This window comes from Eucyclogobius newberryi, unplaced genomic scaffold (assembly GCF_026437365.1).
Source record: "Eucyclogobius newberryi isolate DKJ021-1_F unplaced genomic scaffold, fEucNew1.0.hap1 SCAF_50, whole genome shotgun sequence".
NCBI lineage: Eukaryota > Metazoa > Chordata > Actinopteri > Gobiiformes > Gobiidae > Eucyclogobius > Eucyclogobius newberryi.
In genome coordinates, this window is record NW_027316168.1 from 455,963 (window position 1) to 465,796 (window position 9,834).

General features: G+C 45.5%; 26 non-coding genes and 10 pseudogenes across 26 annotated transcripts; all 36 read right to left on the reverse strand.

Moving 5' to 3' along the window:
- Positions 1–85: 85 nt before the first annotated feature.
- Positions 86–204, reverse strand: LOC140382805 (5S ribosomal RNA; annotated as a pseudogene).
- A 166-nt stretch (positions 205–370) lies between these two features.
- LOC140382232 (5S ribosomal RNA) lies at positions 371–489 on the reverse strand. Its single transcript, XR_011931672.1, has one exon. It is a non-coding gene; the product is annotated as a 5S ribosomal RNA (ribosomal RNA).
- A 157-nt stretch (positions 490–646) lies between these two features.
- Positions 647–765, reverse strand: LOC140381878 (5S ribosomal RNA). Its single transcript, XR_011931353.1, has one exon. It is a non-coding gene; the product is annotated as a 5S ribosomal RNA (ribosomal RNA).
- A 146-nt stretch (positions 766–911) lies between these two features.
- Positions 912–1,030, reverse strand: LOC140382806 (5S ribosomal RNA; annotated as a pseudogene).
- Positions 1,031–1,196: 166 nt separating this feature from the next.
- LOC140382459 (5S ribosomal RNA) lies at positions 1,197–1,315 on the reverse strand. Its single transcript, XR_011931878.1, has one exon. It is a non-coding gene; the product is annotated as a 5S ribosomal RNA (ribosomal RNA).
- A 146-nt stretch (positions 1,316–1,461) lies between these two features.
- Positions 1,462–1,580, reverse strand: LOC140382443 (5S ribosomal RNA). The gene has a single exon (XR_011931863.1). It is a non-coding gene; the product is annotated as a 5S ribosomal RNA (ribosomal RNA).
- A 146-nt stretch (positions 1,581–1,726) lies between these two features.
- Positions 1,727–1,845, reverse strand: LOC140382607 (5S ribosomal RNA). The gene has a single exon (XR_011932016.1). It is a non-coding gene; the product is annotated as a 5S ribosomal RNA (ribosomal RNA).
- Positions 1,846–2,001: 156 nt separating this feature from the next.
- On the reverse strand, positions 2,002–2,120 carry LOC140381879 (5S ribosomal RNA). Its single transcript, XR_011931354.1, has one exon. It is a non-coding gene; the product is annotated as a 5S ribosomal RNA (ribosomal RNA).
- Positions 2,121–2,266: 146 nt separating this feature from the next.
- On the reverse strand, positions 2,267–2,385 carry LOC140382808 (5S ribosomal RNA; annotated as a pseudogene).
- A 167-nt stretch (positions 2,386–2,552) lies between these two features.
- Positions 2,553–2,671, reverse strand: LOC140382234 (5S ribosomal RNA). Its single transcript, XR_011931674.1, has one exon. It is a non-coding gene; the product is annotated as a 5S ribosomal RNA (ribosomal RNA).
- Positions 2,672–2,828: 157 nt separating this feature from the next.
- LOC140381880 (5S ribosomal RNA) lies at positions 2,829–2,947 on the reverse strand. Its single transcript, XR_011931355.1, has one exon. It is a non-coding gene; the product is annotated as a 5S ribosomal RNA (ribosomal RNA).
- Positions 2,948–3,093: 146 nt separating this feature from the next.
- LOC140382809 (5S ribosomal RNA) lies at positions 3,094–3,212 on the reverse strand (annotated as a pseudogene).
- Positions 3,213–3,377: 165 nt separating this feature from the next.
- On the reverse strand, positions 3,378–3,496 carry LOC140382471 (5S ribosomal RNA). The gene has a single exon (XR_011931889.1). It is a non-coding gene; the product is annotated as a 5S ribosomal RNA (ribosomal RNA).
- Positions 3,497–3,642: 146 nt separating this feature from the next.
- Positions 3,643–3,761, reverse strand: LOC140382444 (5S ribosomal RNA). Its single transcript, XR_011931864.1, has one exon. It is a non-coding gene; the product is annotated as a 5S ribosomal RNA (ribosomal RNA).
- Positions 3,762–3,907: 146 nt separating this feature from the next.
- LOC140382608 (5S ribosomal RNA) lies at positions 3,908–4,026 on the reverse strand. Its single transcript, XR_011932017.1, has one exon. It is a non-coding gene; the product is annotated as a 5S ribosomal RNA (ribosomal RNA).
- Positions 4,027–4,182: 156 nt separating this feature from the next.
- Positions 4,183–4,301, reverse strand: LOC140381881 (5S ribosomal RNA). Its single transcript, XR_011931356.1, has one exon. It is a non-coding gene; the product is annotated as a 5S ribosomal RNA (ribosomal RNA).
- Positions 4,302–4,447: 146 nt separating this feature from the next.
- Positions 4,448–4,566, reverse strand: LOC140382810 (5S ribosomal RNA; annotated as a pseudogene).
- Positions 4,567–4,733: 167 nt separating this feature from the next.
- LOC140382235 (5S ribosomal RNA) lies at positions 4,734–4,852 on the reverse strand. Its single transcript, XR_011931675.1, has one exon. It is a non-coding gene; the product is annotated as a 5S ribosomal RNA (ribosomal RNA).
- A 146-nt stretch (positions 4,853–4,998) lies between these two features.
- Positions 4,999–5,117, reverse strand: LOC140382811 (5S ribosomal RNA; annotated as a pseudogene).
- Positions 5,118–5,283: 166 nt separating this feature from the next.
- On the reverse strand, positions 5,284–5,402 carry LOC140382484 (5S ribosomal RNA). The gene has a single exon (XR_011931901.1). It is a non-coding gene; the product is annotated as a 5S ribosomal RNA (ribosomal RNA).
- Positions 5,403–5,548: 146 nt separating this feature from the next.
- Positions 5,549–5,667, reverse strand: LOC140382445 (5S ribosomal RNA). Its single transcript, XR_011931865.1, has one exon. It is a non-coding gene; the product is annotated as a 5S ribosomal RNA (ribosomal RNA).
- A 146-nt stretch (positions 5,668–5,813) lies between these two features.
- On the reverse strand, positions 5,814–5,932 carry LOC140382609 (5S ribosomal RNA). Its single transcript, XR_011932018.1, has one exon. It is a non-coding gene; the product is annotated as a 5S ribosomal RNA (ribosomal RNA).
- Positions 5,933–6,087: 155 nt separating this feature from the next.
- LOC140381883 (5S ribosomal RNA) lies at positions 6,088–6,206 on the reverse strand. The gene has a single exon (XR_011931358.1). It is a non-coding gene; the product is annotated as a 5S ribosomal RNA (ribosomal RNA).
- Positions 6,207–6,352: 146 nt separating this feature from the next.
- Positions 6,353–6,471, reverse strand: LOC140382812 (5S ribosomal RNA; annotated as a pseudogene).
- A 166-nt stretch (positions 6,472–6,637) lies between these two features.
- On the reverse strand, positions 6,638–6,756 carry LOC140382236 (5S ribosomal RNA). The gene has a single exon (XR_011931676.1). It is a non-coding gene; the product is annotated as a 5S ribosomal RNA (ribosomal RNA).
- A 157-nt stretch (positions 6,757–6,913) lies between these two features.
- LOC140381884 (5S ribosomal RNA) lies at positions 6,914–7,032 on the reverse strand. The gene has a single exon (XR_011931359.1). It is a non-coding gene; the product is annotated as a 5S ribosomal RNA (ribosomal RNA).
- Positions 7,033–7,178: 146 nt separating this feature from the next.
- On the reverse strand, positions 7,179–7,297 carry LOC140382813 (5S ribosomal RNA; annotated as a pseudogene).
- A 165-nt stretch (positions 7,298–7,462) lies between these two features.
- On the reverse strand, positions 7,463–7,581 carry LOC140382497 (5S ribosomal RNA). Its single transcript, XR_011931912.1, has one exon. It is a non-coding gene; the product is annotated as a 5S ribosomal RNA (ribosomal RNA).
- A 146-nt stretch (positions 7,582–7,727) lies between these two features.
- Positions 7,728–7,846, reverse strand: LOC140382446 (5S ribosomal RNA). The gene has a single exon (XR_011931866.1). It is a non-coding gene; the product is annotated as a 5S ribosomal RNA (ribosomal RNA).
- A 146-nt stretch (positions 7,847–7,992) lies between these two features.
- On the reverse strand, positions 7,993–8,111 carry LOC140382610 (5S ribosomal RNA). The gene has a single exon (XR_011932019.1). It is a non-coding gene; the product is annotated as a 5S ribosomal RNA (ribosomal RNA).
- A 156-nt stretch (positions 8,112–8,267) lies between these two features.
- Positions 8,268–8,386, reverse strand: LOC140381885 (5S ribosomal RNA). The gene has a single exon (XR_011931360.1). It is a non-coding gene; the product is annotated as a 5S ribosomal RNA (ribosomal RNA).
- Positions 8,387–8,532: 146 nt separating this feature from the next.
- LOC140382815 (5S ribosomal RNA) lies at positions 8,533–8,651 on the reverse strand (annotated as a pseudogene).
- Positions 8,652–8,816: 165 nt separating this feature from the next.
- On the reverse strand, positions 8,817–8,935 carry LOC140382510 (5S ribosomal RNA). The gene has a single exon (XR_011931923.1). It is a non-coding gene; the product is annotated as a 5S ribosomal RNA (ribosomal RNA).
- Positions 8,936–9,081: 146 nt separating this feature from the next.
- On the reverse strand, positions 9,082–9,200 carry LOC140382448 (5S ribosomal RNA). Its single transcript, XR_011931868.1, has one exon. It is a non-coding gene; the product is annotated as a 5S ribosomal RNA (ribosomal RNA).
- Positions 9,201–9,346: 146 nt separating this feature from the next.
- On the reverse strand, positions 9,347–9,465 carry LOC140382816 (5S ribosomal RNA; annotated as a pseudogene).
- A 165-nt stretch (positions 9,466–9,630) lies between these two features.
- Positions 9,631–9,749, reverse strand: LOC140382521 (5S ribosomal RNA). The gene has a single exon (XR_011931934.1). It is a non-coding gene; the product is annotated as a 5S ribosomal RNA (ribosomal RNA).
- Positions 9,750–9,834: the final 85 nt, after the last annotated feature.

Below are 9,834 nucleotides of genomic sequence, written 5' to 3' on the forward strand. Positions count from 1 at the left end.
CTTCACGCCACTTGCTCGGTCAAAATTGGGATATCTCAATGAAAAACTTCTTTTTTTTTTTTTGACGGGTGAAAAAGTGTGAAAATGCTCACAGCACCTGGTATTCCCAGGCGGTGTTCCATCCAAGTACTAACAAGGCCCAACCCCGCTTGGCTTCCGAGATCAAACGAGATCGGGCTGTTCCAGGGTGGTATGGCCGTGAGCGAAATGTTCCAGGTCAAAACTCGTATAAATGGCTTTTTTTGCATCAAACACTGTCTTTTCGTGAAGAGTACCTTCACGCCACTTGCTCGGTCAAAATTGGGATATCTCAATGAAAAACTTCTTTTTTTTTTTTTTTTTTTTTTTGACAGGTGAAAAAGTGTGAAAATGCTCACAGCACCTGGTATTCCCAGGCGGTCTCCCATCCAAGTACTAACCAGGCCCAACCCTGCTTGGCTTCCGAGATCAGACAAGATCGGGCTGGTCCAGGGTGGTATGGCCGTGAGCGAAATGTTCCAGGTCAAAACGGCCTTTTTTATATCAAACACTGTCTTTTCGTGAAGAGTACCTTCACGCCACTTGCTCGGTCAAAATTGGGATATCTCAATGAAAAACTTCTTTTTTTTTTTTTTTTTTTTTTTTGACAGGTGAAAAAGTGTGAAAATGCTCACAGCACCTGGTATTCCCAGGCGGTCTCCCATCCAAGTACTAACCAGGCCCAACCCTGCTTGGCTTCCGAGATCAGACGAGATCGGGCTGGTCCAGGGTGGTATGGCCGTGAGCGAAATGTTCCAGGTCAAAACGGCCTTTTTTATATCAAACACTGTCTTTTCGTGAAGAGTACCTTCACGCCACTTGCTCGGTCAAAATTGGGATATCTCAATGAAAAACTTCTTTTTTTTTTTTTGACGGGTGAAAAAGTGTGAAAATGCTCACAGCACCTGGTATTCCCAGGCGGTGTTCCATCCAAGTACTAACAAGGCCCAACCCCGCTTGGCTTCCGAGATCAAACGAGATCGGGCTGTTCCAGGGTGGTATGGCCGTGAGCGAAATGTTCCAGGTCAAAACTCGTATAAATGGCTTTTTTTGCATCAAACACTGTCTTTTCGTGAAGAGTACCTTCACGCCACTTGCTCGGTCAAAATTGGGATATCTCAATGAAAAACTTCTTTTTTTTTTTTTTTTTTTTTTTGACAGGTGAAAAAGTGTGAAAATGCTCACAGCACCTGGTATTCCCAGGCGGTCTCCCATCCAAGTACTAACCAGGCCCAACCCTGCTTGGCTTCCGAGATCAGACGAGATCGGGCAGGTCCAGGGTGGTATGGCCGTGAGCGAAATGTTCCAGGTCAAAACGGCCTTTTTTATATCAAACACTGTCTTTTCGTGAAGAGTACCTTCACGCCACTTGCTCGGTCAAAATTGGGATATCTCAATGAAAAACTTCTTTTTTTTTTTTTGACGGGTGAAAAAGTGTGAAAATGCTCACAGCACCTGGTATTCCCAGGCGGTCTCCCATCCAAGTACTAACAAGGCCCAACCCTGCTTGGCTTCCGAGATCAGACGAGATCGGGCTGGTCCAGGGTGGTATGGCCGTGAGCGAAATGTTCCAGGTCAAAACGGCCTTTTTTATATCAAACACTGTCTTTTCGTGAAGAGTACCTTCACGCCACTTGCTCGGTCAAAATTGGGATATCTCAATGAAAAACTTCTTTTTTTTTTTTTGACGGGTGAAAAAGTGTGAAAATGCTCACAGCACCTGGTATTCCCAGGCGGTCTCCCATCCAAGTACTAACAAGGCCCAACCCCGCTTGGCTTCCGAGATCAAACGAGATCGGGCTGGTCCAGGGTGGTATGGCCGTGAGCGAAATGTTCCAGGTCAAAACGGCCTTTTTTATATCAAACACTGTCTTTTCGTGAAGAGTACCTTCACGCCACTTGCTCGGTCAAAATTGGGATATCTCAATGAAAAACTTTTTTTTTTTTTTTTTTTTTTTTTTGACAGGTGAAAAAGTGTGAAAATGCTCACAGCACCTGGTATTCCCAGGCGGTCTCCCATCCAAGTACTAACCAGGCCCAACCCTGCTTGGCTTCCGAGATCAGACGAGATCGGGCTGGTCCAGGGTGGTATGGCCGTGAGCGAAATGTTCCAGGTCAAAACGGCCTTTTTTATATCAAACACTGTCTTTTCGTGAAGAGTACCTTCACGCCACTTGCTCGGTCAAAATTGGGATATCTCAATGAAAAACTTCTTTTTTTTTTTTTGACGGGTGAAAAAGTGTGAAAATGCTCACAGCACCTGGTATTCCCAGGCGGTGTTCCATCCAAGTACTAACAAGGCCCAACCCCGCTTGGCTTCCGAGATCAAACGAGATCGGGCTGTTCCAGGGTGGTATGGCCGTGAGCGAAATGTTCCAGGTCAAAACTCGTATAAATGGCTTTTTTTGCATCAAACACTGTCTTTTCGTGAAGAGTACCTTCACGCCACTTGCTCGGTCAAAATTGGGATATCTCAATGAAAAACTTCTTTTTTTTTTTTTTTTTTTTTTTTGACAGGTGAAAAAGTGTGAAAATGCTCACAGCACCTGGTATTCCCAGGCGGTCTCCCATCCAAGTACTAACCAGGCCCAACCCTGCTTGGCTTCCGAGATCAGACAAGATCGGGCTGGTCCAGGGTGGTATGGCCGTGAGCGAAATGTTCCAGGTCAAAACGGCCTTTTTTATATCAAACACTGTCTTTTCGTGAAGAGTACCTTCACGCCACTTGCTCGGTCAAAATTGGGATATCTCAATGAAAAACTTCTTTTTTTTTTTTTTTTTTTTTTTTGACAGGTGAAAAAGTGTGAAAATGCTCACAGCACCTGGTATTCCCAGGCGGTCTCCCATCCAAGTACTAACCAGGCCCAACCCTGCTTGGCTTCCGAGATCAGACGAGATCGGGCTGGTCCAGGGTGGTATGGCCGTGAGCGAAATGTTCCAGGTCAAAACGGCCTTTTTTATATCAAACACTGTCTTTTCGTGAAGAGTACCTTCACGCCACTTGCTCGGTCAAAATTGGGATATCTCAATGAAAAACTTCTTTTTTTTTTTTTGACGGGTGAAAAAGTGTGAAAATGCTCACAGCACCTGGTATTCCCAGGCGGTGTTCCATCCAAGTACTAACAAGGCCCAACCCCGCTTGGCTTCCGAGATCAAACGAGATCGGGCTGTTCCAGGGTGGTATGGCCGTGAGCGAAATGTTCCAGGTCAAAACTCGTATAAATGGCTTTTTTTGCATCAAACACTGTCTTTTCGTGAAGAGTACCTTCACGCCACTTGCTCGGTCAAAATTGGGATATCTCAATGAAAAACTTCTTTTTTTTTTTTTTTTTTTTTTGACAGGTGAAAAAGTGTGAAAATGCTCACAGCACCTGGTATTCCCAGGCGGTCTCCCATCCAAGTACTAACCAGGCCCAACCCTGCTTGGCTTCCGAGATCAGACGAGATCGGGCAGGTCCAGGGTGGTATGGCCGTGAGCGAAATGTTCCAGGTCAAAACGGCCTTTTTTATATCAAACACTGTCTTTTCGTGAAGAGTACCTTCACGCCACTTGCTCGGTCAAAATTGGGATATCTCAATGAAAAACTTCTTTTTTTTTTTTTGACGGGTGAAAAAGTGTGAAAATGCTCACAGCACCTGGTATTCCCAGGCGGTCTCCCATCCAAGTACTAACAAGGCCCAACCCTGCTTGGCTTCCGAGATCAGACGAGATCGGGCTGGTCCAGGGTGGTATGGCCGTGAGCGAAATGTTCCAGGTCAAAACGGCCTTTTTTATATCAAACACTGTCTTTTCGTGAAGAGTACCTTCACGCCACTTGCTCGGTCAAAATTGGGATATCTCAATGAAAAACTTCTTTTTTTTTTTTTGACGGGTGAAAAAGTGTGAAAATGCTCACAGCACCTGGTATTCCCAGGCGGTCTCCCATCCAAGTACTAACAAGGCCCAACCCCGCTTGGCTTCCGAGATCAAACGAGATCGGGCTGGTCCAGGGTGGTATGGCCGTGAGCGAAATGTTCCAGGTCAAAACGGCCTTTTTTATATCAAACACTGTCTTTTCGTGAAGAGTACCTTCACGCCACTTGCTCGGTCAAAATTGGGATATCTCAATGAAAAACTTTTTTTTTTTTTTTTTTTTTTTTTTGACAGGTGAAAAAGTGTGAAAATGCTCACAGCACCTGGTATTCCCAGGCGGTCTCCCATCCAAGTACTAACCAGGCCCAACCCTGCTTGGCTTCCGAGATCAGACGAGATCGGGCTGGTCCAGGGTGGTATGGCCGTGAGCGAAATGTTCCAGGTCAAAACGGCCTTTTTTATATCAAACACTGTCTTTTCGTGAAGAGTACCTTCACGCCACTTGCTCGGTCAAAATTGGGATATCTCAATGAAAAACTTCTTTTTTTTTTTTTGACGGGTGAAAAAGTGTGAAAATGCTCACAGCACCTGGTATTCCCAGGCGGTGTTCCATCCAAGTACTAACAAGGCCCAACCCCGCTTGGCTTCCGAGATCAAACGAGATCGGGCTGTTCCAGGGTGGTATGGCCGTGAGCGAAATGTTCCAGGTCAAAACTCGTATAAATGGCTTTTTTTGCATCAAACACTGTCTTTTCGTGAAGAGTACCTTCACGCCACTTGCTCGGTCAAAATTGGGATATCTCAATGAAAAACTTCTTTTTTTTTTTTTTTTTTTTTTTTGACAGGTGAAAAAGTGTGAAAATGCTCACAGCACCTGGTATTCCCAGGCGGTCTCCCATCCAAGTACTAACCAGGCCCAACCCTGCTTGGCTTCCGAGATCAGACAAGATCGGGCTGGTCCAGGGTGGTATGGCCGTGAGCGAAATGTTCCAGGTCAAAACGGCCTTTTTTATATCAAACACTGTCTTTTCGTGAAGAGTACCTTCACGCCACTTGCTCGGTCAAAATTGGGATATCTCAATGAAAAACTTCTTTTTTTTTTTTTGACGGGTGAAAAAGTGTGAAAATGCTCACAGCACCTGGTATTCCCAGGCGGTGTTCCATCCAAGTACTAACAAGGCCCAACCCCGCTTGGCTTCCGAGATCAAACGAGATCGGGCTGTTCCAGGGTGGTATGGCCGTGAGCGAAATGTTCCAGGTCAAAACTCGTATAAATGGCTTTTTTTGCATCAAACACTGTCTTTTCGTGAAGAGTACCTTCACGCCACTTGCTCGGTCAAAATTGGGATATCTCAATGAAAAACTTCTTTTTTTTTTTTTTTTTTTTTTTGACAGGTGAAAAAGTGTGAAAATGCTCACAGCACCTGGTATTCCCAGGCGGTCTCCCATCCAAGTACTAACCAGGCCCAACCCTGCTTGGCTTCCGAGATCAGACGAGATCGGGCAGGTCCAGGGTGGTATGGCCGTGAGCGAAATGTTCCAGGTCAAAACGGCCTTTTTTATATCAAACACTGTCTTTTCGTGAAGAGTACCTTCACGCCACTTGCTCGGTCAAAATTGGGATATCTCAATGAAAAACTTCTTTTTTTTTTTTTGACGGGTGAAAAAGTGTGAAAATGCTCACAGCACCTGGTATTCCCAGGCGGTCTCCCATCCAAGTACTAACAAGGCCCAACCCTGCTTGGCTTCCGAGATCAGACGAGATCGGGCTGGTCCAGGGTGGTATGGCCGTGAGCGAAATGTTCCAGGTCAAAACGGCCTTTTTTATATCAAACACTGTCTTTTCGTGAAGAGTACCTTCACGCCACTTGCTCGGTCAAAATTGGGATATCTCAATGAAAAACTTCTTTTTTTTTTTTTGACGGGTGAAAAAGTGTGAAAATGCTCACAGCACCTGGTATTCCCAGGCGGTCTCCCATCCAAGTACTAACAAGGCCCAACCCCGCTTGGCTTCCGAGATCAAACGAGATCGGGCTGGTCCAGGGTGGTATGGCCGTGAGCGAAATGTTCCAGGTCAAAACGGCCTTTTTTATATCAAACACTGTCTTTTCGTGAAGAGTACCTTCACGCCACTTGCTCGGTCAAAATTGGGATATCTCAATGAAAAACTTTTTTTTTTTTTTTTTTTTTTTTTGACAGGTGAAAAAGTGTGAAAATGCTCACAGCACCTGGTATTCCCAGGCGGTCTCCCATCCAAGTACTAACCAGGCCCAACCCTGCTTGGCTTCCGAGATCAGACGAGATCGGGCTGGTCCAGGGTGGTATGGCCGTGAGCGAAATGTTCCAGGTCAAAACGGCCTTTTTTATATCAAACACTGTCTTTTCGTGAAGAGTACCTTCACGCCACTTGCTCGGTCAAAATTGGGATATCTCAATGAAAAACTTCTTTTTTTTTTTTTGACGGGTGAAAAAGTGTGAAAATGCTCACAGCACCTGGTATTCCCAGGCGGTGTTCCATCCAAGTACTAACAAGGCCCAACCCCGCTTGGCTTCCGAGATCAAACGAGATCGGGCTGTTCCAGGGTGGTATGGCCGTGAGCGAAATGTTCCAGGTCAAAACTCGTATAAATGGCTTTTTTTGCATCAAACACTGTCTTTTCGTGAAGAGTACCTTCACGCCACTTGCTCGGTCAAAATTGGGATATCTCAATGAAAAACTTCTTTTTTTTTTTTTTTTTTTTTTTGACAGGTGAAAAAGTGTGAAAATGCTCACAGCACCTGGTATTCCCAGGCGGTCTCCCATCCAAGTACTAACCAGGCCCAACCCTGCTTGGCTTCCGAGATCAGACAAGATCGGGCTGGTCCAGGGTGGTATGGCCGTGAGCGAAATGTTCCAGGTCAAAACGGCCTTTTTTATATCAAACACTGTCTTTTCGTGAAGAGTACCTTCACGCCACTTGCTCGGTCAAAATTGGGATATCTCAATGAAAAACTTCTTTTTTTTTTTTTTTTTTTTTTTTGACAGGTGAAAAAGTGTGAAAATGCTCACAGCACCTGGTATTCCCAGGCGGTCTCCCATCCAAGTACTAACCAGGCCCAACCCTGCTTGGCTTCCGAGATCAGACGAGATCGGGCTGGTCCAGGGTGGTATGGCCGTGAGCGAAATGTTCCAGGTCAAAACGGCCTTTTTTATATCAAACACTGTCTTTTCGTGAAGAGTACCTTCACGCCACTTGCTCGGTCAAAATTGGGATATCTCAATGAAAAACTTCTTTTTTTTTTTTTGACGGGTGAAAAAGTGTGAAAATGCTCACAGCACCTGGTATTCCCAGGCGGTGTTCCATCCAAGTACTAACAAGGCCCAACCCCGCTTGGCTTCCGAGATCAAACGAGATCGGGCTGTTCCAGGGTGGTATGGCCGTGAGCGAAATGTTCCAGGTCAAAACTCGTATAAATGGCTTTTTTTGCATCAAACACTGTCTTTTCGTGAAGAGTACCTTCACGCCACTTGCTCGGTCAAAATTGGGATATCTCAATGAAAAACTTCTTTTTTTTTTTTTTTTTTTTTTGACAGGTGAAAAAGTGTGAAAATGCTCACAGCACCTGGTATTCCCAGGCGGTCTCCCATCCAAGTACTAACCAGGCCCAACCCTGCTTGGCTTCCGAGATCAGACGAGATCGGGCAGGTCCAGGGTGGTATGGCCGTGAGCGAAATGTTCCAGGTCAAAACGGCCTTTTTTATATCAAACACTGTCTTTTCGTGAAGAGTACCTTCACGCCACTTGCTCGGTCAAAATTGGGATATCTCAATGAAAAACTTCTTTTTTTTTTTTTGACGGGTGAAAAAGTGTGAAAATGCTCACAGCACCTGGTATTCCCAGGCGGTCTCCCATCCAAGTACTAACAAGGCCCAACCCTGCTTGGCTTCCGAGATCAGACGAGATCGGGCTGGTCCAGGGTGGTATGGCCGTGAGCGAAATGTTCCAGGTCAAAACGGCCTTTTTTATATCAAACACTGTCTTTTCGTGAAGAGTACCTTCACGCCACTTGCTCGGTCAAAATTGGGATATCTCAATGAAAAACTTCTTTTTTTTTTTTTGACGGGTGAAAAAGTGTGAAAATGCTCACAGCACCTGGTATTCCCAGGCGGTCTCCCATCCAAGTACTAACAAGGCCCAACCCCGCTTGGCTTCCGAGATCAAACGAGATCGGGCTGGTCCAGGGTGGTATGGCCGTGAGCGAAATGTTCCAGGTCAAAACGGCCTTTTTTATATCAAACACTGTCTTTTCGTGAAGAGTACCTTCACGCCACTTGCTCGGTCAAAATTGGGATATCTCAATGAAAAACTTTTTTTTTTTTTTTTTTTTTTTTTTGACAGGTGAAAAAGTGTGAAAATGCTCACAGCACCTGGTATTCCCAGGCGGTCTCCCATCCAAGTACTAACCAGGCCCAACCCTGCTTGGCTTCCGAGATCAGACGAGATCGGGCTGGTCCAGGGTGGTATGGCCGTGAGCGAAATGTTCCAGGTCAAAACGGCCTTTTTTATATCAAACACTGTCTTTTCGTGAAGAGTACCTTCACGCCACTTGCTCGGTCAAAATTGGGATATCTCAATGAAAAACTTCTTTTTTTTTTTTTGACGGGTGAAAAAGTGTGAAAATGCTCACAGCACCTGGTATTCCCAGGCGGTGTTCCATCCAAGTACTAACAAGGCCCAACCCCGCTTGGCTTCCGAGATCAAACGAGATCGGGCTGTTCCAGGGTGGTATGGCCGTGAGCGAAATGTTCCAGGTCAAAACTCGTATAAATGGCTTTTTTTGCATCAAACACTGTCTTTTCGTGAAGAGTACCTTCACGCCACTTGCTCGGTCAAAATTGGGATATCTCAATGAAAAACTTCTTTTTTTTTTTTTTTTTTTTTTGACAGGTGAAAAAGTGTGAAAATGCTCACAGCACCTGGTATTCCCAGGCGGTCTCCCATCCAAGTACTAACCAGGCCCAACCCTGCTTGGCTTCCGAGATCAGACGAGATCGGGCAGGTCCAGGGTGGTATGGCCGTGAGCGAAATGTTCCAGGTCAAAACGGCCTTTTTTATATCAAACACTGTCTTTTCGTGAAGAGTACCTTCACGCCACTTGCTCGGTCAAAATTGGGATATCTCAATGAAAAACTTCTTTTTTTTTTTTTGACGGGTGAAAAAGTGTGAAAATGCTCACAGCACCTGGTATTCCCAGGCGGTCTCCCATCCAAGTACTAACAAGGCCCAACCCTGCTTGGCTTCCGAGATCAGACGAGATCGGGCTGGTCCAGGGTGGTATGGCCGTGAGCGAAATGTTCCAGGTCAAAACGGCCTTTTTTATATCAAACACTGTCTTTTCGTGAAGAGTACCTTCACGCCACTTGCTCGGTCAAAATTGGGATATCTCAATGAAAAACTTCTTTTTTTTTTTTTGACGGGTGAAAAAGTGTGAAAATGCTCACAGCACCTGGTATTCCCAGGCGGTGTTCCATCCAAGTACTAACAAGGCCCAACCCCGCTTGGCTTCCGAGATCAAACGAGATCGGGCTGTTCCAGGGTGGTATGGCCGTGAGCGAAATGTTCCAGGTCAAAACTCGTATAAATGGCTTTTTTTGCATCAAACACTGTCTTTTCGTGAAGAGTACCTTCACGCCACTTGCTCGGTCAAAATTGGGATATCTCAATGAAAAACTTCTTTTTTTTTTTTTTTTTTTTTTGACAGGTGAAAAAGTGTGAAAATGCTCACAGCACCTGGTATTCCCAGGCGGTCTCCCATCCAAGTACTAACCAGGCCCAACCCTGCTTGGCTTCCGAGATCAGACGAGATCGGGCAGGTCCAGGGTGGTATGGCCGTGAGCGAAATGTTCCAGGTCAAAACGGCCTTTTTTATATCAAACACTGTCTTTTCGTGAAGAGTACCTTCACGCCACTTGCTCGGTCAAA